Source organism: Rhinichthys klamathensis, unplaced genomic scaffold (genome assembly GCF_029890125.1).
Source record: "Rhinichthys klamathensis goyatoka isolate OS25496 unplaced genomic scaffold, OSU_Roscu_1.1 h1tg000703l_1, whole genome shotgun sequence".
Taxonomy (NCBI): domain Eukaryota; kingdom Metazoa; phylum Chordata; class Actinopteri; order Cypriniformes; family Leuciscidae; genus Rhinichthys; species Rhinichthys klamathensis.
This window is the reverse complement of record NW_026607124.1, coordinates 642,501-652,167: the sequence shown is the minus strand read 5'-3', so window position 1 is coordinate 652,167 and position 9,667 is coordinate 642,501. Positions and strand designations below refer to the sequence as shown.

The following is a 9,667-nucleotide window of genomic DNA, read 5'->3' as shown; positions in this document are numbered from 1 at the left end:
AAAAACATGCATTTAAAATACATTTAGTATGTCTTCATTTGGATTTTTCATCTCATAAATATGCCTTAATATGTCATAATTTGGATTTTTCATCTCATAAATATGCCTTAGTATGTCATCATTTGGGTTTTTCATCCATAACTATGCATTTGTATGTCATCATTTGGATTTTTCACCCATAACTATGCCTTAGTATGTCATCATTTGGATTTTTCATCTCATAAATATGCCTTAGTATGTCATCATTTGGATTTTTCATCTCATAAATATGCCTTAATATGTCATAATTTGGATTTTTCATCTCATAACTATGCCTTAGTATGTCATCATTTGGATTTTTCATCTCATAAATATGCCTTAATATGTCATAATTTGGATTTTTCATCTCATAAATATGCCTTAGTATGTCATCATTTGGGTTTTTCATCCATAACTATGCATTTGTATGTCATCATTTGGATTTTTCACCCATAACTATGCCTTAGTATGTCATCATTTGGATTTTTCATCTCATAAATATGCCTTAGTATGTCATCATTTGGATTTTTCATCTCACAAATATGCCTTAATATGTCATAATTTAGATTTTTCAGTAGTATGTCATAATTTTGACTTTTCATCTTATATATATGCCTTAGAATGTCATAATTTTGACTTTTCTTTTCATAAATATCCCTTAGTATGTCATAATTTGGACTTTTCCTTTCATAAATATGCCTTAGTGTCATAATTTCGACTTTTCATCACATAAATAGGTATATATAGGTCTATATTATAATTTCGACTGTGTATATCGTATTTCATCTTTGTCATAATTCTGACTATGTATGTAATAATTCTGAATTTATGTATAGTTTCGACTTTCTATATGATAATCATGCCACTAAAAGGTCAAAATTTTGTCTTAGTATTGCATAATATTTACTTTTTTATATCATAATTTTGACTTTTTGTCAAAATGTCATATGACTTTTTATAGAATAAAGATTTGCTAAAACATGTTTGTTACATGCTTCCACATTTTGAAATATTCTATATAATGTTTCTGAGATGATGAGCTTGACAGATGCAGGTCACGTGTCTATACTGTAGTGCACTACAGTGTGCAGTGTGCGAGTCTTCCAGTGATCCGAGACCCTGTGATGCTCAGGTCGAGTGTGTGGAGCCGATGATGGGTGGAGCCACGCAATGAACAGGAGCTTCAGTCAAAGCTTCAGTGTGTGTGTGTGTGTGTGTGCTCTCCTCATATTCCTGTTTCAGCATCATCAGGATGACAATCATTGCTGAAGATGACGGAGATCCAGAGTGATGGACTAACACAGTGTCGGTGAGAACATTCACACACATGCATGTCTTTGACTTCAGTTAAACACTTGTTAAATCATCATTCTTCTGTCGGAATAATCGCGTTAAAGGCATTTGCGTGGAAAACAATAGAGAACAAACGTCAGTTTAACGCCTAACGTCTAAAGTGACTGTCGTTTTAACGCCGACTGTGATGTTTTATTGATTTCATTGTGAACTCGACCAGATCTAATCATTTGGGTGCGCGTTTTATTGATATATGTTATTGTTTTGGACATGTTGCTTTTCATTTTGATTTACTCAGTCCGATCAGCGCAAATCAATAACACACTCTGTAAGTGAAATACAGTAGTACAATATCAGTTCAGACCTTAATATATAGGATTTCATACCATTAACTGTAGCCTACAAAAGATCTACATCTTTATTAAATTAACTGACGTTGGTTTAACAAACAATCAAACAAACAAACAAACGGAAATCTCTCAAGGTGACCTTAAAGTTGTGAGTTAACACGAGATTAACAGGTATATTTTTTATGCTTGGATAAATGAGCTTGCCATATGCAATTTTTTTATTATTTATATATAGGCTATATTAAGCAAATTAAGAGATCATCAGTCAATTGTTTGTCTGTTAATACTCTTTATTTTTTATTTTTTTAAGAAAACCTGAGCCAAAAATCTAAATTCGGTCATTATTTGAATACCTGAAAACATCAGTTTTTAGGAGATGAAGAGCAAGGTTGTGTAAACTATATCTGTAGCCTACATGTATGTTGAAGTGTGTGAGCTGAACTGAGGATCGTTTGGTTTGTTTGGCGCTGGCATTAAAGCCGTATGGAGTCGAGTGTGTGGGAGTGTGTGTGTGTATTGTTGTTGTGCCACCTATAAACACAGAGATGAGCTCAGCCAGAGGAGACAGATCCGCTGCCAGTCACAGGCTTTACAAGCAATAGGCTATATCTATCCAACCGTTTCTTTATTTTAAGACAAGCATTGCGTTTCTTTTTCCCAAGTCCAGGATTAATAGGTGTAAAATGCACAGATATCCGCTAAATATTTAATGTAAGTGTCCACTCGAGTGCGAGTTTGTTATTCATGTAGTGCTTGTCGTAAAACACTGTGTTGCTGTGCGGGTTCTAAGATGTCCTGCGTGGTTGCTATGGTTTTCTGAGTGCTTTTAGGCACATTGTAAGGGGGTTAATAATAGGCTTTTCTGAGTGTTGCCTCTGTGGTTGCTGGGATGTTCTAGGTGGTTGCCAGGGCGTTGCTATGTGGTTGCTAAAGTCTTTGAGTGTTACTGAGATGTTCTGGGTGGTTGCCAAGGCGTTGAATTGTGGTTGCTAAACTGTTTGAGTGTTGCCGTATGGTTGCTGGGATGTTCTGGGTGGTTTCCAGGGCGTTGCTATGTGGTTGCTAAAGTATTTGAGTGTTACTGAGATGTTCTGGATGGTTGCCAGGGCGTTGAATTGTGGTTGCTAAAGTGTTTGAGTGTTGCTGGGATGTTCTGGGTGGTTGCCAGGGCGTTGCTATGTGGATGCTGAAGTGTTTGAGTTTTGCTGTATGGTTGCTGGGATTTTCTGGCTGGGTTGCCCAGGGCGTTGCTATGTGGATGCTGAAGTGTTTGAGTGTTGCTGTATGGTTGCTGGGATGTTCTCGGTGGGTTGCCAAATCATTGCTATATGGTTGCTTAAGTGTTTGAGTGTTGCTGCATGGGGCGTTCTGGGTGGGTTGCCAGGGCGTTGCTATGTAGATGCTGAAGTGTTTGAGTGTTGCTGTATGGTTGCTGGGATGTTCTCGGTAGGTTGCCAGGTCATTGCTATATGGTTGCTTAAGTGATTGAGTGTTGCTGGGGTGTTCTGGGTGGTTGCCAGTGCGTTGCTATGTTGTTGCTAAAGTGCACTGACTGAGTGTTACTACTGCATATGGGTGCTGGGATTGTTATGGTGGTTGCTATGGTGTTGCTATGCAGTTGCTAAGATATTATAAGTATTGCTTCTGTATATGGTTTATGGGATGTTCTGAGTGATTGCCAGGTCGTTGCTAAAGTGTTTGAGTGTTGCTTGAATGTTCTGGGTGGTTGCCAGTGCGTTGCTATGTGGTTGCTAAACTGTTTTAGTGTTGCTGGGATGTTCTGGGTGGTTGCCAGTGTGTTGCTATCTTGTTATAAACAGTGTACTTACTGAGTGTTACTATTGTAGACACTGACTGTATACTTACTTTTTTCTAGAGTTGCTGTAAAGCCAAAACAATCTCTGTTACTTTAATTTCCTATTATCACTGTAAAGCTGCTTTGAAACAATCTATATTGTTAAAGGCGCTTTATAAATGAAGGTGACTTGACTTGACTATATGGGTGCTGGGATTGTTATGGTGGTTGCTATGGTGTTGCTATGCAGTTGCTAAGGTATTTTGAGTATTTCTTCTTTAGATGCTTTCTGGTATGTTCTAGGTGATTACCAGGGCGTTGCTATGTGGATGCTGAAGTGTTTGAGTGTTGCTGGGATGTTCTAGGTGATTACCAGGGCGTTGCTATGTGGATGCTGAAGTGTTTGAGTTTTGCTGTATGGTTGCTGGGATTTTCTGGCTGGGTTGCCCAGGGCGTTGCTATGTGGATGCTGAAGTGTTTGAGTGTTGCTGTATGGTTGCTGGGATGTTCTCGGTGGGTTGCCAAGTCATTGCTATATGGTTGCTTAAGTGTTTGAGTGTTGCTGCATGGGGCGTTCTGGGTGGGTTGCCAGGGCGTTGCTATGTAGATGCTGAAGTGTTTGAGTGTTGCTGTATGGTTGCTGGGATGTTCTCGGTAGGTTGCCAGGTCATTGCTATATGGTTGCTTAAGTGATTGAGTGTTGCTGGGGTGTTCTGGGTGGTTGCCAGTGCGTTGCTATGTTGTTGCTAAAGTGCACTGACTGAGTGTTACTACTGCATATGGGTGCTGGGATTGTTATGGTGGTTGCTATGGTGTTGCTATGCAGTTGCTAAGATATTATAAGTATTGCTTCTGTATATGGTTTATGGGATGTTCTGAGTGATTGCCAGGTCGTTGCTAAAGTGTTTGAGTGTTGCTTGAATGTTCTGGGTGGTTGCCAGTGCGTTGCTATGTGGTTGCTAAACTGTTTTAGTGTTGCTGGGATGTTCTGGGTGGTTGCCAGTGTGTTGCTATCTTGTTATAAACAGTGTACTTACTGAGTGTTACTATTGTAGACACTGACTGTATACTTACTTTTTTCTAGAGTTGCTGTAAAGCCAAAACAATCTCTGTTACTTTAATTTCCTATTATCACTGTAAAGCTGCTTTGAAACAATCTATATTGTTAAAGGCGCTTTATAAATGAAGGTGACTTGACTTGACTATATGGGTGCTGGGATTGTTATGGTGGTTGCTATGGTGTTGCTATGCAGTTGCTAAGGTATTTTGAGTATTTCTTCTTTAGATGCTTTCTGGTATGTTCTAGGTGATTACCAGGGCGTTGCTATGTGGTTGCTAAAGTGTTTGAGTGTTGCTGTATGGTTTCTGGGATGTGGTTACCAGGGCGTTTCAGTTGCTAAGGTTTTCTGAGTGTGTTACTTGTTTTTTTTGGTTTCTGGAATTTCCATGGTGGTTGCTAGGGCGTTAAAATGTGATTCATACAGGTTTTTTTTAATGTTTCTTTCTACTGTATATGGTTGCTGTGATTTTCTATGCGGTTACCAGGGTGTTGCTATGTGGTTGCTTAGTGTTGATGTATGTTTGCTGGGATACCAGGGCGTCGCTATGCAGTTGCTAAAGTGTTTTGAGTTTTGCTACTGGATTTAGTTGCTGGGATGCTCTAGGTGGTTGCCATGGTGTTGCTATGCAGTTGCTTGAGCCTTTTTTCCTGTCTCGCATGAAAAGAGTCCCCCCTCAAGTCTGGTCTCTAGAAATTATATTTAACATGAATTTAGCATTTTTATAATGTAGCGCTCCTTATTTATTGTAACTGATTTGGTTTAATTTCCCTCAGTGCTTGTCATTGTGCTTCAGTTAAACTGTCAGTGTGTAGATGTTGAAAGCGTCTGTGAAGTGTCACGACCCCCTCGGCCCTCATTGACGTTCTCTGAAGGGGGTCTGACTCACGTCTGTCACTCGCAGACTCTGACATTTCCACCGGCCGTGTGTCAGGACGGTTTTGCTGAAGACTTTTCACGGCATGAATAATTCATACAAACATCACTGTACGCCACACATAATTCTGAGGGATTAGGCAAATTGGAAACCAACTGGAAAAGGTGAATTATACATTAATCAGTGCAGTTAAGCGAAGTCATCTGCTGCTCCTGTAATTGATTATCTGATTGGAATGTATAATCGGGTTCGTGAAGGGGGGCATGTGAAAACTGTGAATTTACAGAGGATGTTTAATGAAATGGGATGTATTTATGGACACTGGTAATGCTATCAGCCGGGACATTGAAGAGAAACAGATGAAATCTGAAGAGATCAGGCTGTTCAATCTGTAACTTTAGATGTTGAGTGTTTGTCATACGTGCATTTGTGCTTCTGTCATTGATGATCATTAACTGGAATCTTCTGAATATGACAAACAGAAGTGAATAACTGCATGTGATAATAAAAAATTATGAGTAATAATAAAGTATCATAATCAAGAACTATCTTCACAACTTTGCTCTCCATTTAATCTCATTGTTGACTTGGGGAAAGTACTGAAATATTAAAACTGCAAAAAAATGATGTTCCTCCTCAGTGTTTCTGTCTTGTTTTCCAGCACAAACATCTAAACATTCTTAAATCAAGATACATTTACTGGAGAAGCAAAATGTGTGTCTATTAATATAAACCTTTGACAAGTACGATCATCGACATCAGTATAATATAATTCATATTTTCACAGAAGAACTGGAATAAAAGTTTATAGTTGGGATAAATACACTGATGTCTTTGGTAACAAGTAAATCACCCTTTTAAAGTAACGACGCTTCAAATAAAGATTGTATCATTACATCGTTGCACCAGTAGGTGGCGACAAGTGACTCTTAAACATGTGTTTGTTATTGAATCATTAATTCAAGAGATTCGTTCAAAAAAGTCTTTATGAATGAGTCATTGAATTATTCACTCAAACCGATTTAAAATAATTCATTCAGATTAATAAAACATTTTAAATAGACTGTAACATTTTGTTTGAACCTCTAGTAAAGTACATGTTATTTTGTTTAGTTATCTGTTCAGACTCTTAAGTCTGTCTTCAAAATAGTGGATTACTCCGTAAATTTTCATCCATGACATTTAATAGGCCCACAAGAAAATAGGCACAAGGGGGGGGGGGGGGGGGGGGGGGATTGCTAGTATATGTTAAAAACACAATTACAAGTAACCTTATTGAATGGTCACAGGAAATAGACATGGAGTATATTGGGTTGAATATGTCACTATCTCCTCAAATGTCTTTCACTGTCATTTGCCTATATCGACTACCATCAACCAATAACATATTTTATGAACATCTCCATAATATTCTTAAGCAATGTGATGGTAAAAAGGAGTTAATACTAATGGGTGATTTTAATAAAAACTCGGGGAAAAAAACTGAGAGGAAAAAACTTGAAGAGATAACAAACAAATGTAATCTTTCCCAACTGATACAAGGTTCAACAAGAATAACTAACTCCTCCCAGACACAAATTGATTTGATATTTACAAACAGACCTGAGAGAGTAACTACATCGCATAATATGCTGACTGGTCTGTCTGACCATAATATCACACTGCTGGTAAGGAAACTAACCAGAAAACAATCTATAAATTCTACCAAAAGAAACCAATTCTATGAGCAAATTCCTAAAAATGAAACAATAAACTTAGAAAAAGCTATAAATCAAATTGACTGGTCTAACCTTCTAACCAGCAGAGATACTGAGACTAGCTGCAGCACTTTTTTTTCTACTATTACCGAGATAAGAGCAGCCTTTACAAGAAAGGTGAGACATAAACATGGACAAAAGACCACCTTACCATGGTTAAATGACACACTCTGGCAACAAATGAAAGAGAGAGATTCTGCTTTAAAGAGGGCACTAAAATCAGGGCATAGTAGTGACCGGCTCACCTTTACAACTCTCCGAAATAAAGTATTAAGGAATTTAAGAAAGTCTAAAGCAGAGTTTTTTATCAGAATTATTAATGAAGCTCAGGGAAATGGGAAATTAATTTGGAAAAATCTTAATAAATTAACTGGTAGGAATAAAAAACAAAGGATAACTTTATTTGAACTCAAAGTGAATGGAATCCTGACCCAAGATAACGATATGATAGCAAGTACATTTAATGATGTCTTTATAAATTCAGTTAGTGAGCTGGCTCAAGGTATCCCAACTGAAACTATACCATCTATCCCCATTGATAAAGCTAAACCTATTTTTAAAATAAAGGAAATATCGGAATCAGAGGTTATTAAAATTATAAATTCACTAAGGAATTCAAAAGCAAAGGATTCATATGGCTTGGGATACCGCATTTTTAAAGTCACACAAGGACACACTTGCTTGCTCCATTGCACATCTGATCAATCTGTCAGTTAGGCAAAGTACTTTTCCAAGCTCTTGGAAAACAGCAGTTATATCACCGATCTACAAGTCAGGTGATAAAACAATGGTGTCAAATTATAGACCCATTAGTATTCTATCAGTGATATCCAAGGTGACAGAAAAATGGGTAGCAGAACAGCTGAAAACCCATCTAAACCTGGGCCACACCCCTTTACATCCAATGCAATTTGGATTTCGCACTTATCACTTTACAGAGACAGCTAATTGTTTTCTCCTTGAGAACATTAAGTCAAAATTAGATGAGGGTGGTATAGTAGGTGCAATGTTTCTTGACCTTAAGAAAGCTTTTGACACTGTGAATCACCAGACACTATTGTCAAAATTATCTATATATCATTTTTCAGATGAGGCCATGAAATGGATGGAGTCCTACTTAACTAACAGGAAACAGAGCGTACATATCGGTAATTCATATTCTTCATACCTCGACTGTAATATTGGTGTACCTCAGGGGTCAGCATTGGGCCCTATTTTGTTTAGCCTGTATATTAACGATTTACCTTCAGTCTGTCGATCTGTTAATATACAAATGTATGCAGATGATACAGTCCTTTATTTGCATACCAAGAACAAACAACAGGCTGCAACTAAATTAACTGAAGCACTGGTATATGTTTCTGACTGGCTAAAAATGTCAGACTTGCATCTTAACATTAAAAAAACAGTCTTTATGTTATTTTCCAAGAAATCCACAGCACAGGAGGCTGAGGTTTTTATTGAAGGAGAAAAACGTATGGTTGTGTCCGAATTTAAATACCTCGGCATTATTTTAGATTCTAACTTAACTTTTAAAAAGCATGTTAAAAAGGTGGCTAATACCGTCAGATATAATCTGGCTAACTTTAAACACATAAGGCCATACCTAACCACAGAAGCGGCCAAACTATTTATGCATGCCATGATTTTTTCTCACATATCATACTGTTTCACAAGCTGGTCACAAGCAAACATTACAACTCTTAAACCAATAGAAACCCTGTATAAACAAACTTTAAAAATATTAGATCGAAAACCAATCAACTATCACCATTGCCATATCACTACTAAATACAACCTATTCAATTTTAACAGTTTCTTACATTATCTAGATGCCTCATTTTTAAAATATTACATGGGCTTGCACCTCCACCACTGGGTGAATTTATACAACAGAAAAACAGCAGTGGTAGGGCAACTAGGGCAGCCACTAGAGGAGACTGTGTTGTACCGTTTAGACGTAGTAAGTTTGGCCAAACACTTTTCTCAGTACGGGCCGCAAATTACTGGAACCGTCTTCCTACTGAACTCAGAGAAAGCACCAGCTATCTATCATTTAAATTCACATTAAAGAAATGGATTATAAATAATCAAAATTGCAATCACTAATAGTTGGTTTACCTTATCCCAGGTATTGCCCTTCTTTGTACTGTACTTATTTATTCTATTTGCTTCTTTCGCTTTTATCGCCTTTTTTTCTTTTTTTTTCTTAGTTCTTTCTATTTCTCATATATTCTTTTTTTTATTATTAATGTAATATGATGATGTGTTGACCTGCCAAGGGACTACAGATGAAAATTAGCTTTTCTGCTAACTCTGGCACATTTACATTTTGAGTGTAAAAAAAAAAAAGTCAATTGATGTGCATTGTTCGCGTACCCCGAAGTGATAAAATAAAATTCGGTATCAAATTTATAGGCAAGACAAGTAGTTTGTTTAGGCATGGTTTGTAGGGAAATTACAAACCTGCGCACACATATTCAGACGAATATAACTATAAAATCAATTTTTAATGCGGA

The 9,667-nt window shown here is 37.3% G+C and overlaps 1 protein-coding gene across 1 annotated transcript in view; it reads left to right on the top strand.

The window, feature by feature from the left end:
- Window positions 1–1,124: 1,124 nt before the first annotated feature.
- LOC130076872 (transmembrane protein 200C-like) overlaps window positions 1,125–9,667 on the top strand; it is a 10,084-nt gene continuing 1,541 nt past the window's right edge. The window contains exon 1 of the mRNA XM_056242156.1: window positions 1,125–1,327. The gene's annotated coding sequence lies outside the window, so the exon portion shown is untranslated. The remainder of the gene's footprint in view (window positions 1,328–9,667) is intronic.